This window comes from Macrotis lagotis, chromosome 8 (genome assembly GCF_037893015.1).
Source record: "Macrotis lagotis isolate mMagLag1 chromosome 8, bilby.v1.9.chrom.fasta, whole genome shotgun sequence".
In the NCBI taxonomy this organism is placed as follows: domain Eukaryota; kingdom Metazoa; phylum Chordata; class Mammalia; order Peramelemorphia; family Peramelidae; genus Macrotis; species Macrotis lagotis.
This window is the reverse complement of record NC_133665.1, coordinates 161,188,642-161,209,239: the sequence shown is the minus strand read 5'-3', so window position 1 is coordinate 161,209,239 and position 20,598 is coordinate 161,188,642. Positions and strand designations below refer to the sequence as shown.

General features: G+C 36.9%; 1 protein-coding gene across 15 annotated transcripts in view; it reads right to left on the bottom strand.

Annotated features, from left to right (window-relative positions):
• FOXP1 (forkhead box P1) overlaps positions 1 to 20,598 on the bottom strand; it is a 671,450-nt gene that overhangs the window by 517,468 nt on the left and 133,384 nt on the right. The window contains exon 3 of one of the 15 annotated variants that reach the window (XM_074198735.1): positions 3,715 to 3,775. The exons of the other annotated variants lie outside the window; for them this stretch is intronic. The gene's annotated coding sequence lies outside the window, so the exon portion shown is untranslated. The remainder of the gene's footprint in view (positions 1 to 3,714; positions 3,776 to 20,598) is intronic. 15 annotated transcript variants of the gene reach the window in all.

The following is a 20,598-nucleotide window of genomic DNA, read 5'->3' as shown; positions in this document are numbered from 1 at the left end:
CATTCATTACATCAAAGCCAAAGTATCATATGCATGCACTTCTAGGATCCCTGAGAAATCCACATGCATTACTATTTTTGCTATTTTCCTTAATGTGGGCTTATTTTTCTGAGACTTATAGTAACTCATTTCTATAATACTTTAGGGTTCTATGATCTTATACATTTCCATATTTACTCCTAACAGTAACCACACAGACTGTACAAGTATAATAATCCACATTTCCAGTTAAGTAAACTGAGGCTCAGAGAATTTTAACAGTGCATAAACTCAGTGAGAGTAGGTATTGTCTCAAATAAATATGCAACAACATTTACTAGGCATCCATCTATATCCAACACTCTTTCCCCTGTGCGAAGAATAGACTCAAAGTATGCTGGCTGAGTCAATTGACTTGCCCATGGCCATACAGGGAATCAATGACAGAATTCAGCTTTATGATTCCTTGTTCAGTTCTTATTCTGTACGCATTTGAACTTGTGCTCAGTGATGTCCTTTCTTCTAGTACTTCTCAATGAAGAAACTTCCTTCAAATCAATGTGATCAGCAAAGCAGCCGTTGAGAGTCAAAGAGCAATATACTAATAACCCCAGCCATTCACCAAGCAATTGGAATTTTGCAGAGGACTCTAATCTGGTTTGCACTTCACAACACCTCTGTAGAAATAGGTACCCAAAATACCATTATCCTCTATTTTAGAGTTTAGGAAACTAAAGCCAGGACATACAGAAGAGGCAAGAAGAAAACCCAGGTCTACAGACTCCAATTCCAGCAGACTCTCCTACAAGGAGCTAACTTAATGAATGACTGACACATATCTTCCATTCAGATGACACTGGCCGACAGGATTTACAAAATCAAGAATTGTTTTCATTTTTCTAATAGCTTCCACTGCTATATTAAATGGGGAGAGAGCAAAATTAAATGTCAACACTTTTACAACTCAATTAATATTGCAAAAAATTAATACCAGCACATAACATTGGGACTTTTTTCTCAGGGCTAGGAAGATGGTCATATCTTTAAGGATAAGATTGAAGTCTCAAAACAGGTAAGCATGGTACTTTGCCCCCCCAAACACACTTTTTATGGCTTCTCTTCAAAGAGCTCTTCATCAATGCTCACGTCACACTAACTTGAGTGCAATGGCTCAGAGATGGCCTAGTTTTTCTCCAAAGTCTTCCCAGCAACAGCTTGGGTCTGGGCCCCCAATTCAAGTGGCTATTTCCACAATTTCAGAGAATAATTGCTGAGTATTAATCTTTAGAAAACCTGCTTAGCAATCTTTAACATGGTATTGCCAGTACATGTTTTTGCACATCACACTCACAACTGTACAACTTAATAAAGGCAGGCGGCATGCAGAGTTTGTTAGCTAATGTCAAACCTTGACTACAGAGAGATCAAAGAAAAAAAAATACATGTTGTGACCAGACCTAAATCAAAATTGCTTTTTAGGTCAGAACTGAGTTCCTGCCAATTTATGATAGCTCCATGGAAATGTTAATGAAACAATATCCTGCAATGCCACTCAGAGTCATTTACTGATTTCTGGGAGGAACAGCAGACTTGGTAAACACAAACACTTGAAATGGAGATGGGCTTTGGTCAAGAAAATCAGATTTGTGTTTTTTTGTTTCAAAATTTAGTGTAAACTTCAGTATTCTAATGGGTTAAAGAGATTTGAAGTAGAATGAGATTTTAAAGCATTTTTTTTCAGAAGGTGCTTTTTACAAATGCACCAACAGTCGGTTGGACAGATGGACGGTGACATTGTATCATATATCTACTTAAAAGCTTCGCTGAAGAGAGTTCTGATGAAGAGGATGGAGAACAAGAGTTCCAGGTACACAATAACCAACCTGTTTCCAAAGCAGGGCTAGTTTCTTTCTAGCATTTCTAAATATTTCTTCTCCCTTTTCCTATTTGATCCCTTCCTTTCTTTTCTGATCCAAATTCAGGGATCACTCCACAAATGACAGCTATCTAATCCCCAGATTCAATTTTCTTTTTATATCCAAAAGGGTGGTGGTGGGGGAACCTTATAAAATAAATGAAGGGGGTTTCTTAGTGATGATACAATCTGACCATACTTAATTTGAGGACTCTTCTTTTTTTTTTTTAATCTCCAAGAGCTCCCTTGTAAATGAGTTGCTATTTGATTAGATTAATATTCATAGAGTTTATTTTTGGAAGAACTAAACAATAATAAAGTATAACTAAATAAACTGAAACATATTGCTGTATGAAGCATGGGATAAATTAAAGTTTTCTAAATCCCAGAGGGTAACTACAATGACAGGACATAACATTTCTTGTCCAAAGTGTTTACAAATTCAGAACTAAAAGGAAGGGAAAGGTTTTAAAACAATAATAAGGTTTCAGATATTTTTAAAACCCTTTCTAGTCTCTTTAATCTCACAAAACCTTTTTGTCAATAAACACATTTGAAACAATTTTTTAAAGGCAAGTGGGGGAAAAAGAAAAAACACACACATATATGTGTATATATGTGTATATAGTACAAAAATGTATATATATATATATATGCATAATCACAAATATATGTTCAAAATATAATTAGTCAATCTATTCTAGAAGGAAAAAACAATGTTGTGCTTGGAACAATTTTATTTTGAAATTCTCAAGACAGGTATTAAAAACAAAAAATACGAGCAGCTAGCTCTTTGCAGCTATGCCAGTGATTCAGAATGTGTTCTGATGGACAGTTGAGGCAGAATACTGTAAATGGATAAAATGCAGACAACAAAAGTGATAGCGACCCTTCTGCTTTCCCCAAGCCAATCTTCAGCAACCTTTCCCACTGTTCCTCCTTTCTACTCATGTCCAAGGAATAAAGTTGTCTCCAATAAGCATAGAAATGCTGCTATCAGCTGGCCTATACAAATGGGACTACCATTATATATGCGTTAACTGAGCTATGAAAGAAGTCAATGTGTTGGATTTGTCCCTCTCTTGTTTTTGAACATAGTAGTTTTCAGTCTCTACTGAACAGTCAGTCATAGACTATATTGTAGTCTTTAGGGGAAAAAAATAAAGAGAAAAAAAAAGAACATTGCCCTATGCTAATTTGATTCAATTTAGCAAACTGATCCTTGATTAAGATTGAGATACGGTAGCAGGGAAGCTCTAGGCTGATTTCAAGAGAAGTTCAGATGCTCTTGAAGAAGCACAATGAGGAAAATTGATTCCTCTAATGTTACCATTTGTTAATTTTTCAAAGATTATATAATAAACAATCTGAGGAAAAATTCTTTTTGAGACCTAATTACAGACTAAGCAAGAAGTCATTTTACCCTTCTGCCCACATTTTATGTATTGGGCCCTTCCAACTCGTGTCCCTTGACACCTTTTCCAATAATCCATCTACTTTATATTGGAAAGCCTCACATGAATAAAACTTTATGGCACTACAGGCACTTAGCCTTCCGCTGACATTCCTGGCCTGTTCAATTCTGCAATTCAATCAAAATCAAATCTCCAAATCCTCTTGTCAGCCAGCACTGCCTTCATATGCCCGAGCCTTGTGTAAGGATAACTGCATCCAATCTTTCCCCCAAGCAGTGCTTATATTGTTTTATTACAGTTCAATGAGTGAAGTTCAAAATTACATGCAGCTGCCTACTACTGTGGTCTGTCTGGGTTACGCATGGACACGAGTATTGCCCACCAGGCTTGAAATCATTCACTTACTGGTCTGGCAAGAACGACTGGGAGCGCTTCTTTGTATGGACGAACCTCCTGTCTGCCAGATCTAAAGAGCGAGATGTTAACAGATCAGTCCCTTTCGAAAAGGATTGTCAAAGCCCTATGACTTGCAATTCAAATGGGCTCAATGTTAAGCATGAGTCTCCTACACATGAAAGCAAAGATAAACCTCAACATGCAAGAAAGCTTGAGAAGAAAGATAAAGGACTCTGGAAGAAAGGGTATCTTAAGGAGTTGTTCTATGGGTTTTAAATGATGAAGCTTCAGTTTTTTAAGTTGCTTTTTTTTTGATCCCTTGCCTCCATCACTAATAATTCTTTCACTGAAACAAAAAGACAAAACACAAAGCCAATTAAATCCAATTTAACCTGATGTACAATACAGTAATTCAAAAACCAGTAGTTTGAAAATGCTCAGGATGAGATAGTATAAGGCACAGCTGTGATGAGATACCATCAATATTGCATAGGATTTTCAAAAAAGGGGAGGAGGATAGCATCAAGTGGCTTTCCCCTTAAAAAAAAAAGAATGCAGGACACTGAGCATGTACATGAAAAGAAGCTGTGGCTCGTTTGAAGGGAATATTAAAATGCACAGGAGCTCACAAATGGAGAGAACACATCTTGAGAAGGAATGAACCAATTCCAAAATAAAAATGTATGGGCTAACCGCAACCCATCTTGGGGTTCATAATTCTATAAGCAGAACAAAAACTTCCTAGAGTATATCCTTCCAAAGGGAAAAAAAAACCTCGGTCTTTTATGAAGATTTGCACCTATGATGCAGGGAGGCAGATGCATCTCTGTGGTGAAAGATAGTACCAATATCAGTACCTGCAAAGATGTGGATGCAATTTCAAATATGTTACCTTTGAAAACTCTAAAATGATGAGCCCTTAAAACTATCTCCTCCCTTAAAATGGTTTTAGACTTACTTTTTCTACATATGACATTAAAAATAAACACACACACACACACACACACATACACATATGTACAGTTTAATTAGGTTGACCTTATCTCCCTGCCCCAAAGTCCATTAGAATATAAGCTCCTGGAGGCCAGGGATGATTTGGATTTTTTTCTCTTTTATCCCCAAAGACTGAAATAATGACCTATTGATAATATACACAACAAATTGAATTGTTTATTGAATGGAATTAAAAATAACCACAAGTATATGGGCAATGTCTTGCAGTTGGAATTCTATGTAAGTCACATGGGGATGGAACAAGATGATAAAATTTATTATCACAGAATGGACAGTGGAAAGAAAGATGTCAGAAATCTAGTCCACCACTCCTATTTGACAAATGAGAAGGATCAGAGAGACCGTGGGACTTTGCCTTAGAGCACAACAAAAGAGCACCAAGAGTCCAATCTGGTTTCTCTGCCTCTTACCCCACACAGAGAAGTCAAAAGACCTGGGGATCTGAACTATTCTTAGCATCTACTGACCACACAACCATAGCCAAATCATTCCATCGATTTAGGCTCTAATTTTGTCACTTTAGAAAATGAAAGAGTGGAAATAATTGGCCACAAGATCACACATGTAGAGACCTGAAAGGATCCTCTGAGGTTTAAATTGGGTTGAATTTAAAAGATAATAACACAGAATATAAACTATGTATTCAGTCAATTAGAAGTGTGTACAATACTAGCTAGATCTACCTCTAAACACAAGTGATCAAATGTTGGATAATATATCCATTATGCCTTCTTTCGATTTATATAATTTATGTAAGTCTAGCTCCTACACAGGTCAATTTGAAAGGGGTGTTTGCATCCTTTGACAGGCTGTTGATAGTATATTAAAATCAGCATATCCCAAAGAGAGATCACTACCTTCCTCCCCTTCCGAACTTTCCTTTTATTACTGAGTGTATCTCCATCCACCCCAGCCTATTACCTCTCCCACTTTCACTCAATCCACACATCCAATCTGTCGCCAAATCCTGCCATTTATCCCCTCATTTCTACTCTACATTGGTCATCTATGTGCCCTCCTCTTCATTCATACAGACAGAGCCTTCCTTCAGGCTCTCTATCCTGGACTACTGCAATAGCCTTCAAACTGGCCTCCTTGCCTCAAGCCTTTTTCCACTCTAAGTCATTTGCCACTTAGTAGCCTCCGTGATTTTGCTTCTAAAGTGTAGGTACCACCTCTCTAATGAGCCAAAGTAGCTAACTATTTCAACTAAGTCTCCTGGTTTCGTATTTCAAGCCCTTTATATCCTGGCTTTCCCTTTCCTAAATTATTATCTTTCTTATACTTTATTCATCTGTTTTACCAAGGAGACATGCTCAGGCACCTAGTAAAATACTGAATTGAGGTTTGAGGTCATTCCTCTCCCTTTCTCTTCCTTCTAATGAACTGGGGGAATACATGGAGTAGATATCCTTTAGCATCTGCACTCCTATGATTATATCCTAAATATGAGCTAAATGTATTTAATTTTCTGTTTGAGTCTTTCTTAAAGATCCTGTAAGATCCTATGCTTGGGTTCAAACCAAGATTGATTTTTTGTCAATATGCTATCATCCCTCCCCTTCCTCGTTGTGCTTTTCTTTTTCCTTTGTTTAGAAACTCAAATCCTTTTATGCCTTCTCAATCTTGGCCCCAGGTCCAAAGCAAATATGTCCAGTCTACCCAAGAGATGATCAACCAAATCCAATGCCTCATTTCCAAATTTCTGAAACTGGAGAAGCAGTGATTTACCCAAATTCACAAAAATGATCACTTGCATCTTAGCAGCCTGTTCAAAAGTGAAGAAGTACAAGCCTTTCCCTAGCAAATGAGCTTCAGAGTTAAACCTAGTATTCACACCTCTCCTCCTCAAAAAAAAAAAAAAAAAAAAAAAAAGATCCATTCTATAAATAAGGGGCTGGACAGATAAGCAAATGAAAGACAGACATAGTTCCAGGAACCTGTGTCTCAGATGAGCCCTAATATCTTTCTTCTTTAAAGTAAACACCCCCTTTTTTTAGAAGAAAAAAAAAGTCCCAAAGCTTCTTTCTGAATTACTGCATATGTGTTTAAGACAATGAACAGATCAAACTAAAAGAGGCCCTGTTTCTGAAGCAGACCTGGAATGATTTATAGCATTTTAGTCAAATCATCTATTCTGCTGTCCATTCCTTTGCAAAGCAAATATTTACATTTTAGCAGTAAAAATCCTGAGTTAGAATGTTATTCCTCTGCAGTTCCAAACAGTATTTCCCTCTCCGGTGACCTTGGAGAACACAGCAGTTTGGGATCATATTCCTGCAGCTTTGTTCCCTACTAGTAGAGGCAGAGGGTGAGGCAGGAGTCTCTATTTTCCAGCTGAAATCACAAGTATTCTTGAAGGGAAGCAAAAGGTCAATTTACAATGTTTGTAACTTAATACATTTGGAACGCCATGAATCCCTCCCCTTTAGATGGACATGATGGGAAATTTGCAAAGGATTGATTGCAGATTGGCTGGGGCTGAAGGGAATTAAGAGATTTGTTCTATTTAGTACCAGAAAGGGGCTTAAACATTTAGTCCAAACTCATCGTTTTACAGAAGAGGAAACTGAGGCCCTGAGAGGTAAGTGATCACATAAGCAGAAGCAGCAGAGGAACCCCACATTTTACTAATGAAGACCATGGCTATGTATAAAGCAGGATTTGAACCAAGGACTCCTTGGCTCTAAATCAAGAGCTCTTATTCAACTATGCTTGAAGTTTTCCTAACCTTTACTCTAAAATTAGCTCTCCCCTCCCCCCCATACCATACCCAAGAGCAAGGGAAAAAGTATTAAAAAGTCAAAAGTCGAAGTCAAATGCTTGGTTTGTTTGTCTATTTTGTCATAGTTTTGGTTGTTTTGATGGCTGGGTCTTCCTATCTCACTCTGACTGAAAATATACTGGCCAAACAAAGGACTGGCATAAGATATTAAGCTGCTCCATTTCTATTCTTTGTCTTTTAGCTCCTTGGGCAACCTGGTGCCAACCTACCTTGCCAAAGGCCTTACTGTATTGGTATTAGACCAGGTGTAGATACTAGATTGGCCAAACTAGCTAGGTGGTACAATGAATAGAACACTGGACCTGGAGTAAAGTAAGACATAAATTCAAATAGTATTTACCATTTACTGTTTACTATTTAACCCTAGATACATTAATTAACCTCAGTCTCCCTCAACATCCTCAAATGAAGATAATCATATCACTTATTTTACAAAGTTGCTGTGAGGATAAAAGGAAATATTAGTTCTATAATACTTTGCAAACTTTAAAGTGATATATAAAGGCTAGCTCTTAAGCCACTATGGTTCAAAATTTATAAGCTCAAGAGTCATCTGTCCCAGCTTCCCCAGAGCAGGGGATTTCAGATGTGTGCCACCAAATCTGGCTAAATGGTTTACTTTTTTAAAAAACATTTTCATTCTTTTCATTAACTACAGAGTAGGGATAGAAGAATGCTGAATGAGTTGCCAAAGCATAGACATCTTTCCTCCATAAAGTTGCTACTGAGGTCTCCAGATTCTCCAAAAATAAGTTGACTCAATAGATCTGAAGACACAGACAAACAAAGGCAAGTCTTAAAAGCCGACATAATATCTGGAAACTTAGACTCCCCTTTCTATGCTATAGATCTGATCAATGTAGAATACTGTAAAACTTGACAATATTCCAAATGACAGAATTTTCAAAAACTTTAAAGGACCTGATGGTTTCTATAAGGAAGAAGTTTTCGAAAGTGAATTTGGGATATATTGAAAATACCTGCACTGAACCTACCATAATTTCTGGAGTCTTTCTAAATAATACCTATCCTTTGCCAACAGAGACATTCTCAAAAAGGAAACATGCATTCTCAGAAATTCATAAAATCATGCTTTGAGTGTTAAACTTTCTTCAAACAGAAATAGAGACTTGCAAACGAGAGCTTTTTTGAGCACATATCCCCGTTCTGGGGCTGAAATGAGTAAATCTATGAGTACATCACTAGCTGCTTTCCCCTTTAAATAAATCCTACGATGCTTCAGAAATTCAGAATATTGTTTTTTAAACTCAAAATAAAATCTGTCCAATAGCAAATTAAATTATTTCACAATTGGTAGTATGGCAGTCAACACTGAATTTTTAGTTATTAAATCAGTTTCCTTTCTAATTGTAGTCCATCAAAGCTCTCAGAAATGAGCCCCCCCACCCCCGTTTTTAGGAAAATATTGCTTCCAATAACATTTTGATAAAATGAGTGATTAACATGAATTAATCTTAGATTGACAAGATTATAAAGTCTGCTAGCATTAAAAAAAAATCAAGATGTTTTGACTCTTGTTCTTTTCATATGACATGGTAAAGAGCCATATCTTGTTTTCTAATACATAGTCACAATAGCTTTTCTAGTATTAAAAGGATGCAATTTTTGAAGTCTCCTTCTTTGTGGATTGGATTTTCTTACGGAACACTACCTGAGGGAAAAAAATGACTAAGTACAATCATCAAGACACCCGCTAAAGAAGGTTCTCCTGTAAAAAAGAACTCAAATCTCTGTTTTCCAAAATCTACCACTTCAGGTCTGCAGGCATATACAGGTATAATTTAATAAACACCACTATTTTTCTTTTCAGTTCAAAGTGTTTTCATCCAATTAAGTTATTCAAATATGAACATAATTTGACTATATTAATAAAACAATGAAGAAAGCCTTCAGGTAAGAGAACTCAGAGAGACAACGGATTTCCAAAACAGTCCAATCCCAAAATGCCAAGCCTAGAGGATGGAGTCAACAACAGGGGAAACCAAATCCAACAGTGGTGGCTGCTTCACTTAGCAGGGACTACTGTCTAATCACTGCAGAGGTCAGAAAAGGTGGATTTAGTATATACTTCCAAACTTCCAAAGGAGTCAACTTGACTCTGTGAAACGCAAGGCACTAAAATATAGGCATGCACGCAAAAAAAAAAATCTGGCAAAACAGGAAACTTGAGAAAATGATTTCTAGAGCATAAAGAAGCGGGCTTCTGACTTTCATTTCTACAGAAGCAAAGCTGCTCCAGTCTGAGCTGAGTTGATGTTTCCATTATAAAGTCTGACTTTTGAGATATTATATCACTGCCATCTCATACAGCATCAAGCTGATATTTCATGTATAAGTTGTTAACTTGGATTGTTCATCACATCTTATTTGAAACCATTAATCCTTCCCTTCTTCCTCGGGCCTTTTTTCCTAACAAGAGGATCAAATCCTCCTCACATAACTATTGAACGTGAAAAGTAAAGTTTGATTTGTATAAACTTAAAGTGATTATTTAAAACCATTTTGAAAAGAATATATTTTGGGTTATCTTGAAGGCAAAAGGCCAGCAATATTGTTGATGATTTCTGAACCCAAATTTTATTTATTCTTACTGACCTCAATAAACCCTGCCTAAACAAACAGTAAGATGGACTTCTTCAATCATGCTTTGAAAATAGGGAGTTGGGAATGTCCATTGAATGCTAAGTCACTAAAGAACAGGGAACCTATTTTCACAGAACTTCTACCATATTCTTTTTTTTTTTTTAGGTTTTTGTAAGGCAAATGGGGTTAAGTGGCTTGCCCAAGGCCATACAGCTAGGTAATTATTAAGTGTCTGAGACCGGATTTGAACCCAGGTACTCCTGATTCCAGGGCTGGTGCTTTATCCACTATGCCACCTAGCCGCCCCCTCTACCATATTCTTAAAGGGATTTCTTTCATGGTCATCACAGTCAAATTCTTCACAGTGGAAATTCATGAATACAAGTATGAGAAATAACACTGGTGTTGAAAAATATTACCCCAAGTAGTATAAAATGAACTACCCAAAGAAATGAAAAATAAATGACCTACATTTAATTTCAGATAAGTCCACATTGTCTTTCTGCCCAAATTTCAGAGTCATATCCATTGACATTAATACAACAGTCCTGCTTCTATTGTTCCAAACTGCGTCCAATTTTGTGTAAACTCATTTGGAGTTTTCTTGGCAAAGATCTTGGAGTGATTTGCCTTTTCCTTCTCTAACCCATTTTACAGATGAGGAAACTGAGGCAAACATGGTGAATTGACTTTCCCAGAGTCCCACAGATAGTAAATGTCTGAGGTCAAATTTGAACTCAGGTTTTTCTGACTCCAGATCAGAACTTCATCCACTGTACCAAAATGGACATGATCAGCTTGGCACCAGACGAGAAAGAATTCAAATGAGGTTCTCACCCCAGTGCTCTGTACATTTCAAACCATCTGAAACTAGGGTCAATGTACTTACTGAGGAAGCCTCCCATCTCCCAAGTTTATAATCTCTATCCCCAGAGTCATGATAGCTCTAGCCTTGTGCCTCATTTCAACATTCAACAAAAGCCACATCTTTATTAAAGTACCGTAGCTGAGAGCAAATCAAACCTCTCGCACATTAACATACCAGATAAGTCAATAAATCAATTAACATCAATTAAGTACTTGAGGATTTCTATTTATGCCAAATCATTTAAATAGCCTATTCTGGTCTTTGGGATCAATCACCTATTTCAATGAACAAAAATGGTGAGGAAAATGGAAAAACCACAGGTTAACATGTAGCATGTCCCAATTCTTTTGTAAAGCCAATCAGTAAGGTATGCTTATGCAAATACATTTTCATTGATTTTTTTTGGCAGGTGGGTTCATTTCCCACATGCCTCATACATCCCTTCCTTTCCCACCTCTTTATTCTTTTTAACATAAGACACATTATTATACAAAAAATGACAAGGGTATATAGGAAGATAACTATTGTACTGCCTGTTTTCTCACAGCAGATCCCAACTAGCATTGGCTACGAATCCAGCACCATGAGCCAATTTCAGGAAAATGAGAGTTCAACCCTTTCTTTTTCTCTCCATTTTTTGTAATCTCTCCCAGGCACAACTGTTCCAGAAAGCAGCTCCCCTACCAGTCCAATATTTACACTAAACCTTCACTAAAGGACTTTCTATTACAATGCTATCTCATTGATACAAGATTACTTCACTTCTGAACCACATCAATCCACACAATACTACAACAATAAAGAAAACACAGTCCCTGAGAAATGGGTAACACGGATTACTTCAGTATGCTTATTTAAGCAGAACGCCAACATTTTTTGTTTAATGTGATGCAAATTTGAAATGAGAGCCACTGTCCCTCTGGTTTATCCAGCAAAGCAATATAACAGGCAAACATATGAACAGATACACATATATATGTTCATAAAATAGTAGGTAACTTCACACAAAAATATATTTTTAATTAATTATCATCTGACCATCTTCTGTTTTACCATCAAGATACATCTCTTTTCAAAATCTCAAACCCATCAGATCTTGGGAAATCGTTGTGAAAAGCAATGGGTAAATGTGAGACTGCAATATCACAAGGAAGAAATAGCTTGTGTGTCTTCTAACTCTGATTTTTTAAATGGGTATATACATATAAATATATATGTATATGCATATATATATATGAAGCAACAACACAGCAGTCATCTTCCCCACCCTCCTCCCCTTTTTTTTTCCTTTCAAGAAATCATATGCAAGACTAACTATAGTCGACATCTTTATTCAAATGAAAATACTTTTCCGATGATTTCTTTCTTGAGCTAGTGGAAACCCCGCCCTGGAAGGAACACAAGCTTACAGCAATTTATTGCGATGGACCATTTTACTTATTCTACAATTTCCTACCCAAATTACACAGGTATAATTATTTTGACACTATAATGAAAAGAAAATGGAATTTGGGCACCGTCGGTTTATCTAATAACACTATTTCTCGCCAGACTTCATAGCACTGACAGTCACAAAGAGCCTTGTCCATTCCAATAGGAAATATTTGATTTTTACTGTAGGAACATTATTTATTTTCACCAAGTTGCTATTATCAGAAAGGATATGATAGCTGAATAATAAAAATGAAATCAAGAAATTCTGGTGTTTCAAGGCTTGATTTTTTTTTTTTGCTCTCACTTTTGACATTTTCTTCCCCTGGAGAGACAAGATAAAGTGCTGTCATAAATGGGTGACTTTTCTTGTCAAATGACAGATTTGATTCTCCATGGCAACCACAAATCAAGGTGCTAGTCTGAATTAAAGCTGCTCTTAAAAGGCGTCTTTATGTTTATAAAATGAATTTAAATTAAATGGGTATTAGGTACAGTCTTTACCTCCATTTATTTGTTGACTAAAGGGTTCTGGATTGCATGTGGCACATTTGCATTTTTAAGGAAAGACAACATATTGTACCGGCAGATGCACAAACAAAGCATGTTACAAGGTCAGGAGACATATACTAGTTTACAGAACTAGGAATGGTATACAGATGGACAGCAAGCAGTTAAGAGGTGCTTAAATACTAGGGAGAAAAAAAAAAGAATCACCAAAATTACCTACAAGGTAATAGAAGAAGGAAATCTCTCCTCATCTCCTAATACAGCTTTCCTCCATTCATGGTTAATAAAAATTTCAGTAATTGTCACAAGCAGATTGCCAAGAGAAAAAAGAAATCGTACTCTTCATTCTGGATCCTTATGCAATAATATAAATATAGATAAATGAAAAAGATTACCTTGATTTCAAAGGCATATTCTAGTCCCCATGAAATCATTTTAGGACAAAGTACTATGAAAATTGCATATTTGCCTTCCTGTTTTCTAAAGGCAGAAAATATAAGACACATGCATGCTTTCTAGAGGTTGAGATAATCTGTGGTTTAAAGTAGATTTCAATTTCCATAAGAAGTGAAGCTTGATTTACTTAATGTTTGATAGTTCTCGGGTCCATTAGAACATAACAAGTAAGACAACATGCTATCGGATCCTAAAATAATAAATCAGCCTCAACTCTCCTGAAATCCTGACGCCATTGAGTCCAATTTGTGTATGATACAGAGAAGTAAGGGGTTTCAGGTCATAAATAGCATTGCTAAAATGGGAATGTTTCCCATTGTGAATGACACATCAACAGAACAGGACATTACTGCCTTTTATTTGACAACGATATATAATGTAAACACTAGAGCCAGTCTGACAGACATGTTTAACCTAAAACAAACACAAGGAAAAATAAAAGTTTTGCACTGTATGCTGGTAGTTAGGAGAGACAAATGGCTTCAAGTGACACCCTTGGAAGCATAACCACATGGGACTTGATGGTCTCCAAAGCTTCATGGGGGATATAGGATACGAATGCAAGGTTTTACTCTGACATTGCTCAGATTAGGTTGCTGGTCCCCACTGGGAATAACTGGTTTGGGGAGAAGCAACAACATTCGGTTTACTTACAAAAATCACAATGGATTTTTGCCTAACTTCAAACTCACATTCTTTAAAAAAAATAAAGTGCCCACTTTGTTCAGTTTCACCTGTACCAACTATAATGAAATGGTGCCTAAAAGTTATAAATCTCTTTGGAGCTCTAAGTACAAAGCCTGTTTTATGATGTTGTGAGTCATAAGGAACTCACTATTTAGAGCACAATGACTTTTGTTTCATATGGCAATAAAATGGATGAAGATCTTTTTTTTTTCTTTTGGCTCATGTAAAAAGTCAAACTAACATCAACAGACAAAAACATAATAGACTCTATGAATTATAGATAAACAAACATCCATAAATGTGGGATGTGACCCAATAAAACTGACAGAGACATCACCGTTGCTGGTGCTACGGGCTATGATTCCAGTCTTAGTAGTCGTGATAGTTAGTGCGTCTCACAATACTGTCTAAACTAATCCTGTAAATCCGGTGGAGTTTGGCAGAGCTTTTATATTCTGCTGCAAGAGAGGTAAGACCAAGCTCTTCTCCCATTTTATAATAACTGACTCATCTTGTAGCAGGAGAATATATAAAGGCTACCTGAATTCTAACAAGGACCCCCTCATAAAGTAGGAATATCAGGATCTAGTGTTGACAGCTGAAGCTCCAAACATTTTACTGCAAGGGGTTCTGGGGAAAGAATTAAAGGAGACCCCACAGAATTGGTGTGTAAACACTTGAGTATATAAAAATCAGGAAACACTCTGCTAATGTACTACTGGATAAAGTAAATTGCTCATTAAAATAAAAAAGGACAAATCTGGGTAAGAAATGTGAATGCTATTTGCCAGAAAACTAAATTACTTACAATTTTACAATTTTTTCCTCTCTCTCTCTGCCCCCACCCCAACCCCTTAAACATTCTGTATACCTAGTTCAGTCAGGCAGCTGGAATGTGATGACTCTGTTTAGATGTTCATGTCACAAGATATTATAAAGTCAGGCCAAGAATTACTTGAGAAAAATAAAATATGGTTAACTTCAAACAACACCTTTCACCTAAATTCAGGAGACTCCTTGGCACTTCAGAATTGTATGAGTCTTGATGTAGCCATGGAGACGAGGCAGTCTTGTCTAGTGGGTAGAGTTCTCCTTTCACTGACTCCAGCCACCTCTCACACTTCTAAAAACAGATAATGAACTAGACAAAAATGATCCCTTACCGTAAAAATTGCCCTGACTATAACACAATGAAACTCTCAATAGGATTAATAATTGAGATGTGAGAATGTGAGAGAAAGCCCATTTTGTCATATTTTTTAACTTGTCTTAGAATAAATTCCATTTAAATGCATTGTCTCCCACATTTATTCAATGAAATCAAATTCAAACCAGCCCACCACCTACAACATGTTTTTTATTTATATGTGGTATGGCTTCATCTGGTCCCCATTAAGATCCCCCCAAAATCTATCATTGGTTTTAGAGTATACTGCCAAAGGTAGAAAAGCTAGCTTAGCATGCTGACAACCAGTTCCTCTCATTGTTTTTTGGCATTCTCCAGAACCATCTTTAAACAAGCATCCTAATCCTCAAATGAAATAAATTAATTTCGTCTTTTCCTCCAATCTCAAAATGTGCTGTGTAGTTGAACTGTTCAATTTAGCACCACCAGAATGTGATTTCCCATTACTGAAGTACCCTCCTCAGTGACACTGCTATTCTCAGACCTCAAAACTTACCATTCAGGAAAAGTGCAGCAGACAAAAGAGAAAGCACATCCCTGCCAAGGTTAGTCCTAAAAGTTCCACTTGAAGATATTTTAAGATAGTTAAAAACAAGTCTTCCACCTTGAAGTCCATGGTTGACATAAAGACATCCTTCATTAGAAGGAGGATGAGCTTCACCAGTGGAAAGAACCACTGAAGAAGTTCCTCAGCGTCTCTGGGCTCTGGTTTCTCAAGATGTGAAATGACGATAATGCTGCCTAGCTCACTGGGAGTGTTGTAATTTTAATTAATGTTTGTACAACATTTTGTGATCCTTGGATTAAAGGCACTGGTGGATGAAAGGTGATGAAGGAGTATGAAGCACTATTGTTACTACTGGCCTCCACAATCCCACCCTTGCCCCCACCTAACCCTCACTCCCGTTCTCAAACACAACACTATTCAATTAGGAATCTTTGCTTTGTCACAGTTGATATGGGTGGGCAATGTTGGGCTCTGAGTAAGCCAAGTGACTTTGTAGAATCAAAGTATTAAACAGGGCAAGTTAGAAGTGATCAGAGGGAGCAGAGTTGCCTTCTGTATCATTTAAGAGGTGTTAAGAGAGAATGCAGTTAGTATTACTGACTAGACTGGGTATATTTTCCTCCTTTCCATGGTTTCTTATCAATGCATAATGAAAACAATCTAATTAACCACAAGGTTAGGTATCCCAGACTCAAAGGCAAGTACTTTTATGAGAATGGGGTGGGGAGGGAGCAGAGGTCAAATTCCCTCAGTAAGAAAGTTCAGTGAAAACCATAAAAGACTTGGAAGCAAAAGAGCTTGTTACTAGTCCTGCTCTGCTACTTCCTAGTGATGTTATCCTGAGCAAGTAACTTAGCTCAAATCCTTCCTTATCTATGAGACAGAATAATGGAGGCAGGCTGGCGTAAAGACCTCACAGGTTTGTTGTGAGGATCAAATGAGACAACAAACAATGTTTAAAGTGCTTGCTTGCCCCTAATCCTTGTGCTTGGGAAATGGGGGGCAGCCAGTAAAGATCAGCTGACACTACATATAGTTGGCTTTGTCAAGAGACCAAATGCTGTGACCCTGTGGCTGTCACTATCCTGCCTTCCTGGTTCTTCCATCCACGGTCTCAGAAGATCATTCATTTTTCCTTCTAATCTTGTTCCCTTCAACTTCTGAGAATCAAGACCATCGATGTCCAGCTTAATCAATAGAACATCATTAAATCTATTGGCGATTAATAACTCTAACTGCATTCATCTCTGCAGTACAGATGTCTGACAATTCTGACATTCTCAAAGCATTTCATGAATCCCTCAAGTCCACCTTTGGTGATCCCCTCAGGATCCTCTGGCCTCACACCTTACTTATCCCAACTCTCTTTACTAATCTAATTTCTCCACCCCCATCCCCTCCTCCACTGGGGATAGCAAAAGCTGAGAGTGTAAGCTGCTACTAACTCTTTCCAGCTAGGCACTTTTGAAAGCTATTTGTCAGCTTCTGTCATTTGAAGGGATGTACCAACAACAAATGTATATCTGTAATGAAATGCACAGTCAAAAAAAGTCATCATCTAGTTATATCTGTTATGACATAAATTTCATTTTGTTCAATACAGAGCAGCAGAGCTAGTTAATCAAACAAAGATTCTTGCTGGAATGACAGTCTACGTAATGGCCACAAATAAGCATTTGTAATGCTATGAGAATATGATTGGACCTGGACTGCTTGCAACACAAGTTTTGGAGTCTGTGCCCTCCTACTCAATTTGGACAAATCTTCATGAAGGGGGGGGGGGGGAGTCAAACAAGTCAAATGAAAGTGGATTGGGTTGGCTGCTGCCTAACCTATTATTGGCTTTCTGTCCTCTCCAACTCTTCTCTCATTTCAATCAATCTGTCAGCAAGTTTTTTTTTTGTTTTTGTTTTTTGTTTTTTAGTTTTTTGAAAGGCAAATGGGGTTAAGTGGCTTGCCCAAGGCCACACAGCTAGGTAATTATTAAATGTCTGAGGCCGGATCTGAACTCAGGTACTCCTGACTCCGGGGCCAGTACTCTATACACTGCACCACCTAGCTTCCCCCTCCCGTCCAACTCTTCTCAACCCGATTCAGAGTTTTCTTGGCAAAGATACTAAAATGTTTTACTATTTCCCTCTCCAGCTCATTTTATAGAATGGAGAAACTGAGGCAAGCAAAGTTAAGTGATTTGCCCAAGGTCACTATCTGACTCCATATTTGAATTCAGGAAAATGAATCTTCCTGATATTAGGCAAATAGGAGTATCAATTTTCTTCCTATCTATAAGATGGGACCCTATGAATACTCTTTAATTTAACTGCATCTTTATACACCAATTGGAAGAACCAAGGGAAAGTAGAAGGGAGAAAATAACAACCACAACCATGAAATAGAAGGACCAACCAAGAGAGCAATAAAAGTGCATCGTTAGGACAAGTATTGTGTTTGTTTTCACCCTCCAAACATATAATTCTATCTCAAATACAGGTACAAATTCTAATATAATACAAACTAGAAGGGATGATGACATCTGCGTCCTTAAGTGATACCTATCTTTAGACATGTATTTTGATTTTTACAATATAATGAATACTTTGCACCCATGAGAAGTTCCATAGGGGAATTTAGTAGTTTTTAAAAAGGCACTCTTTTTATTTATTAAGATACTTCTAAAAAGGGAGATGAAGAAGTTCAGGGCTTTCATTTAAAAAAAAATCTAACTCAATGAATATTTGTTGAATGAGTTCCATGAAAACGGTAACTAGATCCTTGAAGTCAGAATTTCAATTCAGAGATGTCTGTGAGTCAGAGATGACGTATACAGCCTCAACAAATAGCCATAATGTAAGTTAAAAAATAATTCAGTGCAAGAGAAAGATCATAGTGACCTATGAAATTCAAGTACGGGGAGATTTCTCCTGAAGGGGAGAATGAGGGAAATTAAAATAGAGGAGAGAGCATTCAAAATAGACCTTGAAGAAGGATCACATTAAGCAGGGATTTCAAATGTCAGGAAAAAGTATATACAAATGGACTGGATAGGGTTTATAAGGTTGAGATTGAGGAACAACAATTAGTTCAAATTGCCTAAAGTTTAAAGGAAGTCAAGAAAAATGAATCTAGTAAAGTAGAATGGGAATGAATATCAGATTAAGGAGCTGGCATTTTATTAGATAGGAAAGAATGAGACATTGAATGTTCTTGAGGAAAAAGTGATATGATTAATGCTGCCTATTATAAAGATAAATCTGGGCAGTAGTAGAAAGATGCACTGTTGAGGGAAGAGTTTAGAGAAAGAGAAACAACTTAGGAGGCTATTACTAGAGTCTAGGCAAGAAAAGATAAGTGCCCAAAGAAGAGGAGGATGTAAGGTATATTTTGGAAACAGATTCTACAGGACTCAAGGACTGATTTTATTAGGAGGGGAGGGACAGGGCTGAGGAGAGGGGAGAAGGGAGAGAGGAGTTAAGTTTGACTCCAAGTTTTCAAGCCTAAGTGATTTTCATATTTTAAAATAATTATCTATACATTTCTTTTTTCAATATTTCTTTTTAAAATTTTAAGTTCCAATTCTCCCCCCCCTTTTTATTCCCCTGATTGAAAAGGCAAACACTTTTATATATGCGTGGTGACTCTCATTTTAAAAGACCTATAAAATCATAGACTCAGAATTTGGAGATGGAAGGAAATTTAGAAATTTTCTTATCTATCCTATATACTGAGAGAAATAAAATGATTTGCTCAATATCAAATACATAGCAATGATGTGCTGTTGAGCACCTGAGTTTAAAAAGTATAGCCACAAACACTGACTGTATGACTAGGTAAGTCACTTAACTGCTTTTTGCTTCAGTTTCCTCATCTGTAAAATGGGGATAATATGGAAACTACTTGAGAAAATAGAGAAAAATGAGAAAAAATAAAATAATAAAGGGGATAAAAATTGTGCCTACCTCCCAGGGTTGTTATGAGGATAAAATAAAATAATAATTATAAAGGTGTTGAGCACAGTGTTGTAAAATGATTGTGCTTAAGCAGATGAGTAAGAATTTGAACTAGATCACAGGACCTTTCTGATAATAATGAAAGGGAAAATAATGATAAAATGTGTTATTCCGGTAAATGATGAGTTATTACCAGAAAAATAATTTACCCTCTGAAGCATTTTTCTTTGAGTGACAAGTTCAACTTAATACAATCTCAGATTTTTAAGGATCTAAGATCTAAGAGGTAATTATGCATATATAATATATATATATAAATAAAAACATGGATCTCCTCTACAAAAAGCCCCAAAATGGTCATTCAGAGGGTACCTGAAGCTTCCCCTTTAGAGAGACAGAAGTGACCTCCTGCTAGACTGGTCTATTTCATTCTGGAACAGCTTGAATTATTTGAAGGAAGCTGTTTCTTATAATGAACCAAAAGATGTCTCTTAGTGACTTCCACCCCACTACTCCAAGCTCTCTCCTTTGGGGTCTAGCAGATTGAATTTAAGCCTCCTTCTAAGGAGATGTGAAGACACATATTATATCCTGAGAAGCCCCCCCCCCCCCACCCAAGTAATCTCTTCTTTAAAGACTTCTCCATGTCTCTCTACCAATCATGATCTGGCAAGGATTCAAGACCCTTTACCTGGCTGCACTGGTTGTTGAGGCTGGTTTGTCTAGACTCTTGTACACTAGAGTCTTTATTGTAATTAACTGGTGTCAGCTGATGGAAGTCTGTGACTGGTTTGTTAAGGGGTTCTAGCTTGTCATTTTAACTTACTGATTGAATCTCCTAACTGTCCAAAACCATTTTGTCATGTTTCCTTTCATTTTCATAAATATCCAGATATC